Genomic DNA, 20,633 nt, shown 5'->3' on the forward strand with positions numbered 1-20,633 from the left:
CACCCTTGTCAAAAATCAATTGACTGTGAATGTCCAAGTTTATTTCTTGACTCTCGGGTCTGTTCTAATGATCTGTGCATCTGTTCTTATGCCAATACCACACTGTCATGAGTATTACAGTTTTATAGTAAGTTATGAAATTGAAAGTGTGACTCTTTCAACCCTGTTCTTTTCCCAGATTGTATTTGCCATTCTGGGTCTCTTGAATTATCATATGAATTTTAGGATCAGCTTGTTCTTATCTGCAAAAAGGCAGCTAGGATTTTGATAGGAATTGCATTAAACCTGTAGATCAATTTGGTGATATTGAAAAAATATCTTTAGGTTAGCAAAGAAATAAGGTTAGCATCTCCTGAGCTCTGGCACTTGAAGTCAGTGTGGCTTTGGGTCTCTCATATCTACTAGAAAAAAATAAAGCCTACCCCAGAGGTTGCCAAATAAATGAGACAATCTAAATGAAAGCATTGTGAAAACTATAAGGTATTGTGAAAATCAGAGGTGTTGTTGAATCTGTTTGGGTAGGAAGTAATTAATTCAGTCTTTCAATTGAATTTTTTGATGGAATTCAGATGCTGTGCTTATAAACTGATATAAGTGAATTAGAACGGACACGTTAAAACAAGTATTTATTGTCCCTCTCAAGCTGGTCATCTTGCAAAATTATATATTTATTCTAACAATGCTACATTTGCTTGAAATATTTTTCAGTTATTTTTTTCACATTTCTTCTTTTTAACATTAGTATTTAATTGAACACACATATTTCAAAATTAATCAAAATATAAAAGTTACAGTCATAGGGATCAAATTTATATACTAAATTATGTCTGTGTTTATATACTTGTTTGGAAAACAAGAAACTTATATAATGAAAAATAAAAATAATTGTATAATTCTTGCCATAATAATATAAATGCTTTCCTGATCTAACCAAGCTTATTGAATTAAAGTTATTGTAATTTTATGTTAGCCATTCATACTTAGATTGAAAATTGTATTATAATATCCATCGCATTACTTTGAATATCCTCAGTAATGGCAAATTATTACAAATCATTGTTTTTGAAAGCAAATTTGATTTCTTGGAATGATCAGAAGTCAGTTGGACCCAAGTTGAATGGCTCAGTAAAGGCAGTGATCAGCCTGAATAATGTTTTTCTCAAAACTGCAGTGTTATTACTAATAATCTTTGCTTTAAACTGTCATTTATGTGTTTTATTTAATCAACTTATTTTGTAGAAATTGGGTCTCCCTATGTTTCCTGTACTGGTCTTGAACTCCTAGGCTCAAATGATCCCCTTCTCTCTGCCTCCCAGAGTGCTGGGATTATAGGCATGAGTCCCTGCACCCAGGCATAAACTTATGTGTTTAAATAACAGTTATCCTACAAAGATGTGCCTGGCCCAGGCAGTGATGTACTTGTCATCTGATAACCTGATTGAGAAAATAATCAGGTTCTCCCACCAGGTCGCTCCCTCAACACGTGGGGATTACAATTGAAGATGAGATTTGGGTGGGAACACAAGGCTAACCATATCATTGGGCATATTGATTACTTAGAGCTGAAAGCACTTGAGAAACAGTAGTTGCAGAAAAGGCTACAGACTTGCACTTTCCTATAGGTAGCAAGCCATAAAAACTCCTTTGTGAAAGATGCCTTCCCTGTGCCAGAACAAGAAAAATAACCCTTAGCGCCAGAGACTGGGAATTGATGCTGTGAAGGATCTGTACAAATAAACCTACTAAAATGGCTCTCTTCCAATGTTTTACCCCCCCACAAAAAAACAACAACACATTTCCTGATGATTCCCTGCCCTTGTCTTTTCTTCACAAATTTATCAGTTTTGTTTTTGTTTTTATCTAAAAGGCATAAAAGCTTTCTGCTTTGTCCGTTTCTTCGGGTCTTCGCTGTCTTGTGAGAGCCTCCATGAACATGTAAAAATTAATAAAATGTGTATGCTTTTCTCCTGTTAATATGTCTTGGGTCAATTTAATTCTTAGACCCAGCCAAAGATCAAGGGGGCAAAGGAGAATGTATCCTTCTCCCTGACTATAGCCACCAATAGAAACCAATCATTGTGAATACCCGACATGGCTTCAGTCAGTTCAGCACACCTGCCAACCCTAGCAGATGGGAGAGGAGTCAGATTTCATTTGATTTTGAAAATTAAAAGAACATGACATTTCTTTCTCCTTAGGACCAGGGATCAAATGCATGACGGTTACACCTTTATTCTGTCAACACTGCCGATGCCAACACATGGAGGTCCTCTTTTCCAATAATTGTTGGAGAAAAGTCCGTCTTTTTAATAGTTACACCTGGCATGTTACAGCTGCACCTTGTTGGAATCATGTGTCTATAATCTCAGCAAAAGAGGCTGAGAGCACCCGCCTAGAAGTAGGGAGAGAAGTCTCAGATTTTCTTCTACGTTTCAGGCAGTTCTCCATGTTTACCATGAGATACTCACTTATCTCTTCTTTGTTATTCAACTAACACATATAAAGCCCCTATAGTAGGCCAGCCTTCTGTTAGGCCTTGTAAGAATTAGAAATGTGAATTAAATGTAAATCTTCAAACCCCTAACTTCATAATCTGGTGAGAAAGAAAGAAAAATGTGCAAACATCCTGTAGTACAAACCAGAATATGATCATTTAAAAGTGGGATAAACGTGCTGGCGGAAGTGTGGCTGCGGGGATGATTAGGCTTTGGAGAGAAGGTTTAAGTGAGCCTTGAAGAATGAGAAGGAATTTGATGGAAAATGGAAGAGGATACTCCATGTGTAAGGAAAGCCACAGAAGCAGGAAAACCCTAGTGTGTACAGAGAAGGGTGGCAGAAGGACACAGCAGAAGGAAGACCAGAAAGCAGGTATGGGATCATCTCAACTACAGTTTGTACCTTGCACTAAGGAATCCTGCTATGTGGGCTGTGGGGGAATGAAACTCAGCCCTTCCTCAGTTCATGCTCCAACCACCCAGAGGAAGGGGTGTCTTTTCAAATTTACACAGAGACACAATAGGGGCTAATAGAACCTTATTCTTTCTGAGGCAAGATCTTGCTCTGTCGCCCAGACTGGAGTGCAGTGGCATGATCACGGCTCACGGCAGCCTTGACCTGTGGGGCTTAAGTGATCCTCCCACCTCAACCTCCCAAGTAGCTGGGACTACAGGTGCATGCCTTCACACCTGGCTAATTTCAAAAAAATTTTGGTAGAGCCAAGGTTTCACTATCTTGCCCAGGCTGGTCTAGAACTCCTGACCTCAAGCAATCCTCTCACCTCAGCCTCCCAAAGTGTTGGGATTACAGGCGTGAGCCTCCACACCCGCTCTGGAGTATCATTCTTGATGGTCCTGAATAGCATGCCAAGGAGTCTGGCATCTGTTGTGTAGGTGACGGGAAGCCCTTGAGGATTTTTGTGAAGGTTTGAAGAGTCAAAAATAATGTGAATAATGAGAATAATAGCCAGATGGGTATTAAGCACACTTTCCTTTGTTGCTCGCTCTACTTCAAGTGTATTCTCACATATTCACAAAGGCTTCTGAATGGTAGTTTTCTAACATATGAGCGAATCAGTGACCTAACAGATGAATTTAAGAGCCCATGTTGAATGCAGATCCAAACCCCAGGTCTCTAGACTTTCAGACTAAAAAAGTCAAAGTCAGTGAGACAGAAAGTTGAATTGTCGTTGCCAGGGGCTGAGGGGAGGCAAGAATGGGAAGGTATTGTTTAACGGGTACAGAGTTTTAATTTTGTAAGAAGAAAAGAGATATGGAGGGGAATGGTAGAGATGGATACACAACGTGATGAAGGTATTTAATAGTTTCTTACTGTTTGGGGCTTTTTTATGTCGGACCCCTGTAAGGATCACTAATGCAGTACTCAAGTGGAAGAAAGTGCAAAATAAAACACACACACACGCACACACACAAAATCTAAGAGTGAAAAAACTCTTATTTCCCCTTGTTTTTTTTTAAGACAGTCTACATTTTCCACTTATAACCAAAAACCCTTTAGACCTTCCAGTAAGATAAAGTGAAAACTGTAAACTGTTTGTACGTAGTTTACCAAAATAAGTTCACGATTATAAGCAAAAATGTCAGCCACCTTCACCTCCTTACAAAGGCTTATGTATTCCCACTTGTCTCAATGCTAAATCATGTAGCATTTGTTCAATGGTCATTAAAAGCTGTATGCCACCAAGAAACAACATCTTGGGCTCTTCTGGGTACAGACCAAGTTTCTGCTGCAGTAAACACTTAAAGGAGCACCAGTTCCAATGCCAGCACTGTCCTGGTGGAGGCTCCCCCGCCTCCGGCTGTGAAGCTTCATCACTGTTTGTGTGGGTCTGGGCACAGAGGAAGGCAAGGTCGCAGGTCCAACAGCTAGCATGGCATTGCTGGAAGGGTGGAGGAGGCCCTAGAAGGAAATTTTGAAATTGTCAGATACAAAAAGTGGAAAGAAACTTAGTGTTTTTTTTTCTTTTTAAACTTTTATTCTAGGAACAGGGTACACGTGCAGGATTGTTACATAGGTAAACTCATGTCATGCAGGTTTGTTGTACAGATTATTTTGTCACCCAGGTACTAAGCTTAGTACCCAATAGTTATTTTTTCTAATCCTCCCCCTCCTCCCACCCTCCGCCCTCAAAGAAACCCAAGTGTATGTTGTTTCCTTCTTCGTGAACGTGGAAACTTAGTGTTTCTTTACGGAAGCCCCTAGGTTTCTGTAAGGAGGCAGGAGAGGCTGAAGTGATGCTGTAAGTCATGAGGTTCCTGTTTCCATTCCACTACTTTTTCTACCACCCTATTCCGCCTCACTAAATATGTGCTAATCTATCTCATTTGTGGATTTGTATATTTATTATTTTTCAGTTATTATCCTCCCCTATACGAGCGTTTTAAAAGCATTTTTGAGAGATACATCGCATAGCGTAAAATCCACCATGTTGAAGTGTGCACGTCAGTGGGTTTCAGTACATTCGCTATATTGTACAACTGTCACCACTTTGTAATTCCAGAACATTTTCCTCACCCCAAAAAGAAACCAGTACGCTAAATGAAATAAGCCAGCCACAAAAAGATCAATGCGTCCTGTATGATTCTCCTTATATGAGGGGAGTTGTCAGTCAGTGAGACAGAAAGTTGAACTGTGGTCGCCAGGGACTTCAGGGAGGGAGGAATGGGGAGGTGTTGTTTAATGGACACAGAATTTCAATTTCTAAGAAGAAAAAAGACATGGATATGCTGGTGGAGATGGCTACATATATTAGGAAAGTATTTAACACCACTGAAGTGTATACTTAAATGGTTAAGATAGTAAATTGCATGTTTTGTGTGTTTTACCACAATAAAAATAAATTTTGGTAAACACCACAATGAAAAAAATTGGGAAAGGAATCTCTGTAGGTATCTTATAAATAGCAATATATTATTGAATCATTTGTGCTAATAGTTTTCACCTGTTAAATGTAAACTTTTTTTTTGTTTGTTTGGTTTTTTTTTTTTGTTTTTTTTTTTTTGAGACAGAGTTTCGCTCTTGTTACCCAGGCTGGAGTGCAATGGCGCCATCTCGGCTCACCGCAACCTCCGCCTCCTGAGTTCAAGCAATTCTCCTACCTCAGCCTCCTGAGTAGCTGGGACTACAGGCGCATGCCACCATGCCCAGCTAATATTTGTATTTTTAGTAGAGATGGGGTTTCACCTTGTTGACCAGAATGGTCTCGATCTCTTGACCTTGTGATCCACCCCCCTCGGCCTCCCAAAGTGCTGGGATTACAGGCGTGAGCCACCGCGTCTGGCCCATAAACATTTAAAATACACCAAGTATTAAGAAAAAAAAAGGAGCCCATACCTATTAGCAGTTATTCTCTATTCTCACCTTCCTCCAGCTCCTGGCAGCCACTAATCCACTTTCTGTTTCGATTTGCTTACTGGGGACCTTTTATACAAACGGAATCGTACAATAACATGACCTTTTGTGTCTGGCTTCTGTCACTTAGCATAGTGTTCTCAACATAATGTAGCCTGTATCAGTACTTCATCCCTTTTATGGCAACATATGTGGGCTTTTCAAAGTGGATTCCAGGCTGAGAGATGAGTCTTTCCCTCTGAAAGCTTTCTTCTGGAAGTAGAGCTTTGGCATAGCTGAGCTGGGGAGCACACAGGCCTAGGAGGCCTCATTGTATACAACTCTCCGCGTGGACCAAATGTTTTGTCTCTGTACGGGCTCCCTTTTCCCTCTTCAGCGTGAGAAGACCCATAACAGGAGGCCCTGCATTCAAACTCAGCTGGGATACTGACCCCTGGTCAGGTCTTTAGTAGTGATGCAGCTCACAGGTATCATGGTGCCAATGGCCACTCTGTAACTGGTACTTTTCTTTCTATATAACCATGTATCACAGAGGAGAAATTCTGCTATATATTCTGCTAATTGCAACTGAATGTAGCCTGTGATAAACAAAACCCACTCTTCTGAAGCACGGTTCACTTTGGGGCATATTCTGTTGCACATGCCGCTTGGAATCAGAGGTAAATCAGACCCATTTGAGCCACGTAATGTACTGCTTTGCTGCAGAGCCTGGGGAAGCTTGGTGGTGGGTCATGTGAGGAGGATGGGCCACTGCTCTCTTTCAGCAGGAAGTTGCTGTGCTTTTCTTGTTTTATAAATGTTCCCAGATATGGAGGCCGGGTAAAGCAGTGATCCTGTTGGACTCATTCTAGATATACTATTATTTGTCACAGTGTAAAGGGGTAAGAAAGATCACTTCATGTTTTAAAGCACAAATCTCTTTTAGGAGGTTATACTGGGCATTCAAAAGTTTTGTGTAATTTTCTTTTTTGCTTTTTTTTTTTTTAAGAGATGAAATCTCTCTCCATCACCCAGGCTGGAGTGCTGTGGCACAATCATGGCTCACTGTAACCTCTAACTCCTGGGCTCAAGTGATCCTCTCACCTCAGCCTCTCAAGTAGCTAGGACTACCAGGGCATGCCACCATGCACAGCTAAGTTTTGCTTTTTCAAATAAATTTTCATAGTGGCAGGATCTCATTATGATGTCCAGGCTGGTTTGGAACTCCTGGCCTCCAGTGATCCTCCCACCTTGGCCTCCACCAGCACTGGAATTACAGGCATGAGCCACTGTGCCTGATCAATTTTCTCTTTTATATGTGTTACTTTCTACAATTTCTTTGCTGGCTGACGTTGAAGATTCTTCCTTGGAATAGATGCGATGTTCAGGAAACAGGAAGAGTTTCCTCATCCAAGTTCATGGGTAATTTGATAGGTTTTCTTGGAGAGTTTAAGTAGAATTTAATTGTGAGTATTTGAGTGTTTGAGACCGGGAGGAAGGAGATGGCCTGAAGGGGTAATCCCTACTTGATGGCAAGACATAATTAAAAGGAATGTTCAGCATGATTTTCTCTAAAACACAAAGTTCTACATGATTCTTATATGAGCATGGGCTGAGAAAGCATGCTGTGTTGTGTAGCAGCATCTGGCTTCAAGAATTCATTGTAATGAGATCAACAAAACATGAATATTGCCAGCCACGCACTCAGTGGCACCCAGTGTTGTCAGGCTGATACACCTTCTCATTCTCACTTGCCTAAAATGCTTTTTTCAGCTTCCTTTGCAGCTAGGAAAAACATATGACATAGTTACCCGCAGAAAGCTTTTGCTTTTCTGATAAAAGGGGAAAATATTCCCACTGTGACCCCCTTCTCCTCTTCCTTCCTTGAAAGTGGAGTGATGCCTGGAGCCATGGCAGTTTCCTTGAGGCAGTCATCTTGTTACGGTAAGGAAAGGCCAAGAGAACTGTCAAATTGTTAGCCTCAGCATCACATCACTGAACTGATGAATCGGCACCATTGTTGTACTTTTAACCTTCATGTTGTTTGAGAAACATAAGCCCCTATTTGTGGAAGTTATTTTTAGTCAGATTTTTGCTAATGGATATAATACATGGAAAAACTTTGCTTTACTAGTATTTACTCTAATACTTTGACCTAAATATCCACCATGTCCTTCTTTGTCTCTCTCTTGTATATTTCAACACTGCCTCATGTCTGTATTTATTGTTCCCTTGTTTTTTTGTTGTGTTTGTTTCTTTGTGTGTGTGTGTGTGTGTGTTTTTTGAGATGGAGTGTTTCTCTGTCTCCCAGGCTGGAGTGCAGTGGCAGCTCACTATAACCTCTGACTCCTGGGTTCAAGCAATTCTCCATCCTCAGCTTCCCAAGTAGCTGGGATTACAGGTATGTGCCATCAGATTCTGAAAATGAAACTTTCATATAAATATATTTCTTTCAAAATGAATTTTATAAATCCTTTCCCTCCAAATTTAAAACTTAAACCTCTACTAAGTTTCCATGAAAAGAATCCATGGGAGCTTAAGCTTTAAAAGATTTATAAAATTCATTTTTAAAGAAATATATTTATGAGTAAGTTTCATTTTCAAAATCTAATGCGTGATCACTCCATTTAGATTAAAATGTTGCCTGGTGCACTTGCAACCCACACATGGCAGAATTAGTTGGTGTGGAAGAAGGAAAGGGAAACTCTGACTGCATACGGTCCAAAGCTGATGACAGGCCTGTTTGTGCATAAAGACAATATTTTTAGAAACCCATAACCTTAGCAATCTCAAATGCCAAAAGCAGAGTGTGAAATAACCAAACTAGAAAAAAAATGGAGGTCTTATTATTGATCTCCGTCACACTAATATATTTTATTAGTGTGCTTTAAAAACAAATGTATTTTTTTTCAGCAAAAACAAATGTATGTTTTAAAAATTTTTTAATTACTCCCTTGAATACGTGTGTGTAGTTTATTTAGGAGAGTATGGGTAGTTGACACTGTTTGTCTGTTACGGATATGGTCTGTTGTATCACGTAGTTTCCTGTTTATTAGGACCCTTGGGGGGAAATTTCTGTCTTATCATAGGATCCCAAATATTTGTAAGTGAGCAATAGGTTTATTTTGATTTCATGAATACTGTAGATAATTTCGTCGTCAATGGGCTGCTTATTTTTGTTTTCTTCTTTGCTTTTTTAAAAAGTTATCTAAAAAGATGCACAAGTCTCATGACATTAGGTGCAATGAAAAAAGATTGAGCTGATTAGGTCAGACTTTTACGCGACATCCAGGAGTGACTCTGTCCCATAAGATACGCTCTGCCTTCACTTGATGTTTTCCAGCATTGATTTAGGATATGCACTAACATCATATGAATTTTTAAAATTGCATTTATTTTTAGCACCAACTTTAAGGATTTCTATTATGACAATAGACAATAGAGATTTTTTTATCTTGTGATTTAAAAATCCCCCAAAATATCTAAGTGGTTTTTTTTTTTTTTTTGAGACGGAGTTTCGCTGTTGTTACCCAGACTGGAGTGCAATGGCGCGATCTCGGCTCACTGCAACCTCTGCCTTCTGGGTTCAAGCAATTCTCCTGCCTCAGCCTCCCGAGTAGCTGGGACTACAGGCGTGTGCCAGCATGCCCAGCTAATTTTTGTATTTTTAGTAGAGACGGGGTTTCACCTCATTAACCAGGATGGTCTTGATCTCTTGACCTCGTGATCCACCCGCCTCAGCCTCCCAAAGTGCTGGGATTACAGGCGTGAGTCACCGCACCCGGCCATCTAAGTGTTTTAACATCATGATTGCAGTTTATTTTTCACTCAGCTCGAATCCAAGATGGGCGTTCCTGATCAGCCTGTAGCTCTCCTCCAACCCAAACACCTTTCAAATTGTGGCTCCACCATCTTCAATATGGAGCTTCCAAAATTGCTCTGCTGCCCTGCATCAAGTCTGCAAAAGTGGATAGGGGTCAGGCCACTCATATTTCATTGGCCGAAACTCAGTCACATGGCCACATTCACTGCAAGGGATGCTGGGAAATGGAGTCTAGCTCTGTGCCCAAGAAGCAGGGAAAAACAGGTCTGATGAGAACTTAGTCAACTTCTGCAGCAATGAAACAGGTAAGAAGGCAAAAGAAAAAGAGTTTTACAACCTTAAGAGGGAGAGATAATTCAATTAACAAAAAGTTAGACTATACCCCAAAGTAGTTTGCAGAATTCTATCTACCCAAATCATGTGAAATGAAGTTAAAATGTGAAAGAAGTTAAGGTAAAAATAGGGTAAGAGTGAAATTTGAAAAATGCTCTGGGGACACATGGCACACTCCTTCCCTGGTGACACAGTTGGCAGAACCAAGCCAACTACACAAGGAAGCTCAGTGTGTTTAATCTGTTGCTCAGATAAAACCATCCTGGAAAAACTCCCAGTTTTACAATCTAACTGATACTCAGTATCTCAGTTATACAAATAACTTCAGCCTGCATGGAATAGCTGCTTGCTCCTCTTGACTGGTAAGAATACTTTGCTTCCATGGAAAAGGTGTAGCAAATGGATGTTGAGCCCAATCAAACTCATAGTATCAATACTTTGTGGTAAGCTTGGGGAGTAAGTTTTCTAATCATTGAAATCAGCTTGTTTTTGTTATTTAAGAAGCTTAAAATGATTAAGAGAATCTGACATGTTAGCCTTATGATTTTATTTTGGAATGATAAACTAATACTCAATTTGTGATTTTCACTTGAAAGTTGCAAAATAATTAAATATGTTCTTTAGAAGTGTTGAATGTTCAGAAGAACCTAATTTACTACATATAGAAGCTAGTTTTATTCTAAGAGCTCATTGAGATACTGAAAGGTTTTTCTTGCTTGGTTTGTAAATTTGTCCCATCAGGCATTTGAGGTGTTTGAGAAAGTCAAATTTATTAAATTGGTAAAGATAACCAAACATATTCCTAGGAAATCTGATTACTTGCATAAAGATGGTCAGCTTGAAGAAATTTAATCTTTTTAAGTTAATTGAACACTAATCAAACAAGAAAAACAATTGTTCTCATTTTTATATAAAAATCACTATATTTACAAATAAAATAACCAGGTTTATAGATTAAGCTTGAAGACCTAAAACACATTTTAAGTGTAAGGGCCAGGGATAGGGGGCAGGAATGAGCAAGAAGCTACCAGGAGCTAAGAAACCAGAACCTGAACTGCAATCCCCAGAGAAAGGGCTTTGCTTGGAAGTCTACCTCCTCCCAGGGGCAGGCTGTCGAGTCATATGGGGAAGAGATAGTGAGACTGAAGGGCAAAATCAGGGTCATTACTAGATTTCTGTTGAAAACAGGGCAAAGGAGAGCAGCCCATGATATGGGTATGACCAAGGGCCCAACCCCAGAATATGGGTCTGGTGGAGATTCCAGATGGGTAGCAGGGTCCTGTGGACAGAGGGCCTACATACAAGGACATAAGAGGGCAAGGGAGAGGCTACACCATAATGGAGATGTCGGGCCACTTGGTGCTGAGATATAGAGCAGAACAGACACTAAATAAGCCCAGTGCCCCCCGCCAAGGGACAGGAGAGAGAACAGAGAGGCCCTTGGGGAAGTGGATGCTCCTGAAGAACAGGTGGAATAGACACTTGGTGTCCTGGTGCCTTGACATCTGATGTGATAATCATCATCTTAACTGTGAACCCGGTGAAGAAGGACAGGAGCAGCTTGTACCAAGTTCTGAGGTGTGGGGGTAGGGACACAGTGCTCCAGTCTGGGGTGTGGAAAAGTGAGGCTACATCGACAGCATCATGGAACTCCACCATCTAGATGATAATAACACCCCTCCCCAACTCATGATAATCAAAACTATCTCCAGAAATTGCCAAACTTTCCCCCAGCCCCCAGGCGGACAAAATTGTGGATAAGACTGACTGCTCTAGAATGTAAATGCCATGAAAACTGGAACATTTTTCTTACATATCTCCAGCAACCATAAGTGGCACTGAATAGGTATTGTTGAATAAATGAATGAATAAGTAACTTATGAATCATAACAGCAGTGGAAGAGCAGTGATAACACAACAGTCAAATCCTGAAGCCTTCCTGGATTAAAATAAGTGAGCATCAATTGGCGTAAGACAGAACCAAGATAGCTTTATCCTTAAAAAAGTTAAGAAAGAAATAATGGTTTGTTTATAGTTAAAATATTTAATTTTTTTCGATTGGGACATTGGTTTATTTCCTCATGTTAATAGTGAGTATATACTTATCATTATAAATATAATTTAATACTTTAAACACAGGTGTGTTGCTTCTCTGGGGTTCTTAACATTCCAGTTGGAAATCTGTCTCTGTTTAAACCACAAAGCTCCATACATCACTGCAGTGAATGGATCACCAATCAACTAGCGACGGGAACAAGAGGCACAGGGCGCAGAATGAAGGAGTAAGAGCACGAAATGCCTTCCCATTTCCCCCAAAATCCCAGAATGCAATCGCCATATCTCAGAGGAACATCTGGTTGAATGGGGAGACTGGGTAAAATTTTGGAGGATCTGGGAGGCCAGGCCTTGTTTTAAGGTAGTGAGCATTTGAGAGCCATGAGTACATGTGAAGCACAGTCAGATGCTGTCAGTGGTGCCTTAAGACGATTCTATAGGCAGGGAAGAAAGCAGAGGAGAGAGATGCACCAGGCTGGCTACGATGAGACGTGCACCAAGGAGCCCGGCTGCTTGACTTCAGAGCCAAGGAAATGGAGTGTGGCCATTACTGCAAAGCTGGACTTCTGCTAAGGACAGAGCTTTCAGAATGCTTACACATTGTTGGTTTACAATTCTCTGAATGTAGCCAAGTTTGATGACAATGGAATTTACTGTCCTAGTTAAACAACTCGGAGAGGGTTACTAAGGCGGGGTCATGAAGACCTAGACAAACTGACCCTCTCACCACCTTGGATAGCCTTGTCCACTTGAGTCAAATCCAGTGTCATCTGAGAGTGAAGGATTATTTTGTCTCAAGGGTAATCAGCTTTAAGGCAGGATTCTAGGAGGAACTTTCATAAAGTTTTCTTTTCATTAAGATGCAGAGCATAATTTTCAGCAGTTATGAAGTGACAGTCTCTTATCTTTGTTTCTTTGATTTTTATGACATTGCGGCTGGAAATGCCAGCAAATCCTTTATATTCATTCTTCCTTTCTCCCTTATAACAAAATCCCCGGTTTATCAGCTGGGACTATGGAAATCCAGACAGCATGTCTCATTTTCCAGCTTCTCTTGCTAGCTAGGTATGGCCCTGTTCCTTTTTTTTTTTTCAGACAGAGTCTTGCTCTGCCACCCAGGCTAGAATGCATGATCTTGGCTCACTGCAACCTCCACCTCCCAGCTTCAAGCGATTGTCATGCCTCAGCCTCCCAAGTAGCTGGGACTACAGGTGTGCACCAGCACACCCAGCTAATTTTTAATAGAGACAGGGTTTCACTATATTAGCTAAGCTGGTCTCAAACTCCTGACCTCAAGTGATCCACCTGGCTTGGCCTCCCAAAGTGCCGGGATTATGGGCGTGAGCCATGCGCCTGACTTGTTGCTACCTTCCAACTAATGAGATGGGGGAACACATATCATGTGGCAGTTTCTGGGAACCTTCCCAAAAGGTTCTGCTCTTTGCCTCTATCTTGTTGATAGGGTCCCTGGGCGGTGGTTAGGCAGGCTGTCCTAGACTGGCGGCAGGGTGGAGGGGTGAGGGACCTTGCAAAGCTGCCACCCCAGTCCTTCACATGAGACAGAAATAATACTGTATCTTGTGTAGGCTTCTCTTTGGGATATTTTCTGTTACTTGCAGATGTACTCACCCTCAGTAATAAAAAAAAATAAAATTGTATTCTATAATATGATTTTTCACCTACCCTATTAAAAATGTTTTGTAACTTCTCCATACTCATTCTTTCTTCCCTACAATTTGTCCCACAGGTAATTGATAAATGATCTCTGAAAGTTCCAGCTGAATCATGTCACCCACACCCTGCCACCCATGTTTGAGAATCTTCGATGCCTTCCCATTTCCCTCAAACCAAGTGACACTTCCTTGGCCTGGTAGGGAAGGTCTTCACGATCCGCACCCAGCCTGCCTCTCCAGCCTGCTCTCTGCTACTCCCTCTGCTTGGCTGGGATGGCCCTTCTCCTTATAGAGAAGGCTGTCCCCACTTCTGCCTGCCAACGTTCTCTACATCTTTCAAGATCCATCTCATTAGCCAGGCATGGCAGCTAGTGCTTGTATTCACAGCTGCTTAGGAGGCTGAGGTGGGAGGATCACTGGGAGGTCGAGGCTTCAGAAGGGAGCTATGATCATGCCACTGCACTCCAGTCCAGGTGACAGAGGGAGACCCTGTCTCTTTAAATCAATCAATCAGTAAATAAATCTGTGAAAGGTTGTATTTGCTTTGTTTCCCCACCCCTCGCACTGCCCAGGCTTTACCCTTCTTTGACTCAGAGGGTGTCTGTAGCTCTCCCCTGGGAGAAAGTATCCACCAAGGAGTCAACATTACTACTTCTCTAGCTGGGTCATCTCCATGATATTTCCTTTCCTCTGGTGGCTTTCACTGAAGGTGTCATTTTTCTGATCCGTTGTCTGCCATTAGCACTCACCAGGCCATATGTCTTTCCCGTTAACCTAAGTTTGGGTTACCTATACCTACTATCTAATAAAAGTTTCTTGCCTCTTTTTGATTTTGAGTTACATTACAAAGCCTCCTTCTGTGAACTTAGCCTGAGGTGGCACCATGCCTGACCCCTTCTTCCTGGTTCCCACTCAACTACAGAAGTCTGTGGGTTGGGACGGGGGAATCTAAGGCAGTCTCTCCAAACTAGAACTGACAGGAAAATGTTAACATTTATTGGGCCAGAAGTCATGGTAATCACTTTACATGTATCATCTCGTCTCTCGCAAAAACAAGATCACATAACTAGTGAATGGCGGAATCAGAACTCAAACCCAGGCAGCCTGCCCCCAGCACCCTTGCACTGTAATGTGCTATCTACTCTGCAAACTCAAGGCAGTATGCCAGTGTCACATATGAACAGTTCAGACCCAGAAGGAATCGCTTCTTCCCAAACCTCTTTTGAGTATTTCTATTTTTATAGGAGGTGTTTCCTAAAGCCACAGACAATGTGCAAAAAATGAAATCAGATTCTTTTTAAAGAAACTCATGAGGAACAAATGACTCTTGATCAGGCTGTTCCTCTTTTGATCAACATCCTGGCAGGAAGCGTTGCCTACAACACGCACAAGAGACTTGAGAAGCAAGGAGTGTTTGCCCTTGCCTATCACTGAGTTTCCTGTTTTGCTTTCCAAAATTTGCATCGAATTTTTAAAGTGCTTTTAGGAAAAGTTTTTTTTTTGTTTGTTTTGCTTTTTGTTTTTTCCATGAGACAAGATTTATGTTCTTGAGTGACTAGCCACAGAAACTGCACAGAATCAGCTTGAGTTACCTAGAGAGAAACCGTTTTCTCTTCACTGAAGCCTATTCTGTGCCCTTCATCTGTTCACTTAGAAATATTCAGTCCTGGGCCAGGCGTGGTGACTCACACTTATAATTCCAGCACTTTGGGAGGCTGAGGTGGGCAGATCACCAGGTCAGGAGTTCAAGATCAGCCTGGCCAACATGGTGAAACCCCATCTCTACTAAAAATACAAAAATTAGCTGAGCATGGTGGTGCATGCCTGTAATCCCAGCTACTCAAGAGGCTGAGGCAGGAGAATTGCTTGAGCTGGGACCCAGGAGGCAGCGGTTGCAGTGAGCTAAGATTGCACCACTGCACTCCAGCCTGGGCTACAGAGTGAGACTTCGTCTTAAAAAAAAGAAAGAAAGAAATGTCCAGTCCTCTGTGCTTTCGCACTGACCCCCACATATTCCCGTGGTACTTTGTCAAGCTTAGTTGTATACATGCCTGTGACTCTGCTAGACTGTCAGCTTCTAGGAGGGAAGAACTATGTCTGACTCATCTGTTTATCTCAAGGTGCCTGGCACATAGTAGCCACTCAACAGATGCTAGTAGCATGAATGAGAAAACAATGACTGCTTGAAGGATGTCAGCATTGATTGAGTACCTCCTTTGTGACAAGCACCATGCAGGTGGCTTGCACCCACATTTCATTTCATTCTCACAACCCAGCTGGGCAGTTAGTCTTATTCTTCATTTTTCAGATGAGGAAACAGACTCACGGAGTTAAGTGCATCACCCAAGGTCAAGGTCACACAGATGGTAAACATGAACCAGGAGTCAGGCTCCAGTGCTCTCTCCCATTCTCTCTTTTGCTTCCTTCCTTAAAGTAACACATGAAGGAAGTCAGCAGCTGAGAAGGCTCACTGATGCTTACAGGTACTGGGCAACTTTGAAAAGCTGTCTCCTATTATGGAATGGTGGAACTTACTTTCGAGAGTTAAACTTACTAATCTCATTCTCTCCTGGCAGAATGAGATCATAGAGAAAGTAACTGCCTTGATTTTCTGTGATCTTTTCTACAAATGGCAACATGGAACAGGGGAAGGAAGGGGGTCAGCTCAGCCAGGGTTCAAATCCTAGTTCTATCACTTACCAGCTGTGTGACTCTGGCAAGGTACTCAACAGCTCTGTATCCCTTACAGAGGGACAATCACACTTACTGGACAGGAGAGTGAACAGTAAATCAGAAATTTCAAGGAAGTAGTTGGCACCCAGTGAATGCTTTATAAAAGGTAGTGTTTTTGGGTTTTTGTATGTTTGTTTGTTTAAGACAGAGTCTTGCTCTGTCGCCAGGCTGGAGTGCAGTGGCGCAATCTCAGCTCACTGTAACCTCCGACTCTCTGGTTTAAGCGATTCTCCTGCCTCAGCCTCCTGAGAGCAGCTGGGATTACAGGCATGTGCCACCACACCTAGCTAACTTCTGTATTTTTAGTAGAGACGGGGTTTCACCATGTTGGCCAGGATGGTCTTGATCTCCCCACCTTGTGATCCACCCGCCTCCGCCTCCCAAAGTGCTGGGATTACAGGCTTGAGCCAGCATGCCCAGGCAAAATGTAGTGTTTTTAATAGGAAGGTGCCCATGAGGTGCTGTGTTCCTGTCAGTGGTCCTAGCTAACTCCCTCTAGCCGTAGCAGGCCATGGTATGAGGCACAACTCTGTCCCTTCATGCCAGGGTTCCCTCTGTCCAGAGAGGGAAACCTCATCTACCCAAGTGACCAAATCCTCTATAAGACACCCTTCCTGGCTGGGCACGGTGGCTCAAGCCTGTAATCCCAGCACTTTGGGAGGCCAAGGCGGGTGGATCAACTGGTCAAGAGATCGAGACCATCCTGGTCAACATGGTGAAACCCCGTCTCTACTAAAAATACAAAAAATTAGCTGGGCATGGTGGCGTGTGCCTGTAATCCCAGCTACTCCGGAGGCTGAGGCAGGAGAATTGCTTGAACCCAGGAGGCGGAAGTTGTAGTGAGCCGAGATTGCGCCATTGCACTCCAGCCTGGGTAACAAGAGCGAAACTCCGTCTCAAAAAAAAAAAAAAAAAAAGACACCCTTCCTGAAGGCCTTTAACCACTTTAACTCCACTGCATGGTTTGATCGCTGTTAATTTGGTAATTGATTGATTGGTTGGTATAAGAAGGATCTTGATCTATTGGCACAGGCTAGGGGCCCACAAACTAGAACCTACAGCCCATATTTATCCCTCCTCCTGGTTTTGTGTGATCCATGAAATAAGAATGGCGTTTATATTTTTGTAAAAAACAATCAAAAGAATATTATTTCATGGCACACAAAAAACTGTATGAAATTCAAACTTCAGTGTCCATAAAGTTTTATTGGAACACAACTGTGATCATTTATTTACATAGTGTCTATGGCTGCTTCCCTGTTACAATGGCCACGGTGAGTAGTCGCAACAGAGACCATATGGCCCGCCAGCCTAAAATAGTTCCCATCTGGCCCTTCACAGAATAAGTTTGCCAGCCCCTGGTATAACCAAATTGCTGCAGAAGCCTCCTTACTTAGAAATATTCAACCAAACCCCTGCCCTTCCCCTTATTCACTCCATTTCCAAATGGAGTACCAGATTGGAAATTCTTTTAATTAACAAACTGCCAATACTCCCTGGAAAGTTTGCAAGTGCACACTGATCTCCCCACTTCCATTTTATTTGACTTAATCACACCTTATCCCAGCATGTAAGAGCAAGTAAGGAGAAGGTGGAACTAGGCAAGGAGGGGGAAGGAAAGAGCCAAAGAAGGCCAGCCGTGGTGGCTCATGCCTATGATCCCAACACTTTGGGAGGCTGAGGCAGGTGGATCACTTGAGGTCAGGAGTTCAAGACCAGCCTGGCCAACATGGTGAAACCCTGTCTCTACTAAAAATACAATTCGCTGGGCGTGGTGGCACGTGGCAATAATCCCAGCTACTTAAGAGGCTGAGGCAGGAGAATCACTTGAACCCAGGAGGCAGAGTTTGCAGTGAGCCAAGATTGTGCCACTGCATTCCAGCCTGAGCAACAGAGGAGATTCCGTCTCAAAAAAAAAAAAGAGAGAGGGAGCCGAAGAAGAGAACAAGGGAGGCAGTGAAAAGGCTAAGCAATGTCATAAAGAAGTTTGTTCCAGACAAGAAAATCCATCAAAAGCCAGAAAAGTAAACACTTAACAGAAATGTATAAATACTCCTGCTTTTTCTGCACTGACAAACATATCATCTCCTCCTCAAGAAAGCTTTAACAGTTTTGACAAGATGGCAGCAAGACACAATAATGCCAGTTAGGGAAGAGGATCAATCCAGCAACTACTGTTGAAAAAGTGTAATATTTACTCAGCTTATGAACTAACCAGTTGACAGAGATGAACTCAAAACTCTTGACTGTCCTGGCAAACAAAGCTACAGAGTTAGAACTATCTAAAAGAAGTCACAGAATCCCTTAAGAAAGAAAGAAACAGCAATTTTTTAGCATTAAAATTGGAATGTTGGAAGCTATAAAAATCAACAAGGACAGACCTGGTAGAAAAAAAGACAAGGACATCATTCAAAGATTTTTATTTTATAAAGCTACTGCAAATCAAATATTTAAAGATTTTTTTAAAAGCCTGCACCTTCACTTGATTAACATGTCTTATCTGATTAATAGAAAGACAAGTCCTTGTGATGTTAATACCAGAGAACAGCTGCAAAACCTTGGTACCAAAGAACCTCATAGCAAGATTCTGAAGCTCAGAAACAGGGATTTCTGAAAGACCAGAATAAGCCTAGCAAAGCATTTCTCCATTTTAAGGCAGAGCAGAGATGAAGACCACAAGAGCACAAGTGTTTGCCAAAGTCAAGTCCCATTGGGATTTGATACAGAGGGGAGATTTCATCTAAACAGGACTCACATAGGGATGTGAAAAGATGAAAAATCTCATTTCCCAAGATAAAAGAGAAAAATCACAAAAGCAAAAAGCAAAGCAGTACAAGCAAAAGGAAGAGTAAAGACAAGCAAAAGGAAGAATAAAGCCAAGTGCGGTGGCTCACACCTGTAATCCCAGCACTTTGGGAGAATGAGGTGGGTGGATCACTTGAGGCCAGGGGTTCAAGACCAATCTGGCCATCATGGTGAAACCTCGTCTCTACTAAAAATACACACACACACACACACACACACACAAAATTAGCCCTGTGTGATGCTGATGCCTGTAATGCCAGCTAGTTGGGAGGCTGAGGCGTGAGACTCACTTGAACCCAGAAGGTGGAGATTGCAGTGAGCAGAGATCACGCCACTGCACACCAGCCTGGGCAATAGAGTAAGATCCTGTCTGAAAAAAAACAAAAACAAACCAACAAAAGAATAAAGCACTTGCAACACTGTCTATACCCTGGTCCATTTAGTATCGGCTCATGCTCTTGACTCTCTCAATTCAGGAGTTCTGTCTTTCACATTTGTGGGAGTTTGTTTACAAGTCTACTCACAATCAGAGAAGGATGTCCCAGTGGCTTACTGTCAATTATTAACTGCCACAAATCAAATAACAAAAGAGGCAAAAGGAAAAAATTAAAAGAAAGAATTCTAACCAGTACTCCTCAAGACTGTCAAGATCACAAAAAACAAAGCAAGTCTGAGAAACGATCACAAGAGACATGATGATAAAACGTAATGTGGTATCCTGGATGAGATCTGGGACAGGAAAAGCCAAAGAGACCTGAAGAAAACACTGACCTTGGTTAATAATAATGTATCAATATTGATTAATTAATTGTGCCAGATCAACCATTACTAACACAAGAGGCTAATATAGGGAAAACTGGAAGAGCACAGGGTGGTAATATCAGACCTCTGTACTAACTTTATAGCTTTTCTGTAAATTTAAAAATATTCCAAAGAGAGGAGGGGAAATGAAGAGAGGCTGGTTAAAGTTGCAGCTATGTAGGATAGATAGGTATAGAGCTCTATGGTACAGCATGAAGACTGGAGTTAATAATATTGTATTGCATACTGGAAATTTGTTAAGAGAGTAGATTTCAGGTGCTTTTACCACCACCACCACCAAAAAAAGATAAGTATGTAAGGAGATGGATAGGTTAGTCGGCCTGACTATAGTAATCATTTCATTATGCCTATGTATATCAAAATATCATGTCATACGCTTTAAATATGTGCAATAAAAAGCAAGATTTTTTTAATTTAAAAAAAATTTAGAAGAAAAAAGTATTCACTGAGTGAACATTTCACAAGTGCCTACACATCCATCAGCCACTGTCCCAGAAGTCTCACTTGAAATCTGGAGTTGCAGCGAGTTTGCCTGTCAAAAC

At 41.6% G+C, this 20,633-nt stretch overlaps 1 protein-coding gene across 1 annotated transcript in view; it reads right to left on the minus strand.

Annotated features, from left to right (window-relative positions):
• Positions 1-609: 609 nt before the first annotated feature.
• The window catches only part of LOC118148345 (uncharacterized), a 90,368-nt gene continuing 70,344 nt past the window's right edge, over positions 610-20,633 (minus strand). Inside the window, exon 4 of the mRNA XM_078352479.1 lies at positions 610-4,416. The gene's annotated coding sequence lies outside the window, so the exon portion shown is untranslated. The remainder of the gene's footprint in view (positions 4,417-20,633) is intronic.

Source organism: Callithrix jacchus, chromosome 16 (assembly GCF_049354715.1).
Source record: "Callithrix jacchus isolate 240 chromosome 16, calJac240_pri, whole genome shotgun sequence".
Taxonomy (NCBI): Eukaryota; Metazoa; Chordata; class Mammalia; order Primates; family Cebidae; genus Callithrix; species Callithrix jacchus.